Source organism: Nannospalax galili, unplaced genomic scaffold, assembly GCF_000622305.1.
Source record: "Nannospalax galili isolate Female #2095 unplaced genomic scaffold, S.galili_v1.0 scaffold45, whole genome shotgun sequence".
NCBI lineage: Eukaryota > Metazoa > Chordata > Mammalia > Rodentia > Spalacidae > Nannospalax > Nannospalax galili.
The window spans coordinates 455137-456106 of record NW_008355775.1 but is presented as its reverse complement, the minus strand read 5'-3'; positions in this window follow the sequence as shown (position 1 = coordinate 456106).

Sequence of the window (970 nt, the reverse complement as noted above, 5' to 3'; positions counted from 1 at the left end):
GAATCAGTTTCCAATCTACAAAGAGGAGGGGCAACACAGTGGAATCATTTCCTCCATGCTTTGGAGTGAAGCCAACCACGGTCAAGCAGGACCTTTGACTTATTTTCACATAGGCAGAACTGGTAAAAGAAAAGAGCCAGGTGCTCCTCCCAAGCCCATGTGACCCCTGAGGAACAGATAAATTGGTTTATCTTGGCCAACTCTAGGGCCTTAAACACCCAAAAAGAAAGTATAACCAAAGATTAAAGGAGCCAGCATAGTTTTATAAGAGTACATATGCATAGCTAAAGGCTACATACCAAGCAAAATGCCAGATAAGAGATACCTTCTTCTGAGTTGTTGGCCAGGGTAGACAAAGGGACTCCCAGATAGTAACCCAGCATAGAACTTGGAAAATGAACAGAAGACACCAATCTTATCTAAAGGAATATTTACAACTGATTGCTGATAGATGAGGAACAACTGACCCTCCTAAAACAAAGACCTCTAGATAGGCTGACTAGATTCACCAGATGGACAAGTAGTGGGGAATGTCTAGAGGTGCCAACAACACAGCAGAGAGTAGCAGGGATATCAGAGTATAAGGCCTCTAGTGGCGGGAGGGAGGCTATGGGCGGGTGCCATCTAGGAAGTGGGTGTATAGTTGAATAAGATGGTTTGGGATGCTCTGTGTGATATACACAAAGACTAAAAAAAAAAAATCAACAAATTAAAAAAAATATTATATTTGAGGAGGAAGCTTGGAAATTTCTGTCATGTTAATTAGTAGAGGTGGTAAGCATTACCATTGAAATTTACCCGATGACTTTATAGACATACACAGGCACCAAAGATCCAAGTGCAACCGATTATGACTGGTAATAATCAGATACATACAGATTAGAGGTGCAAGCGCCAACATCTCAGTGTTAGTAGCAAAAACAATGAGTCTTTCTGCTAGGAACAATTTATTCTAAAATTAAATGGAGAT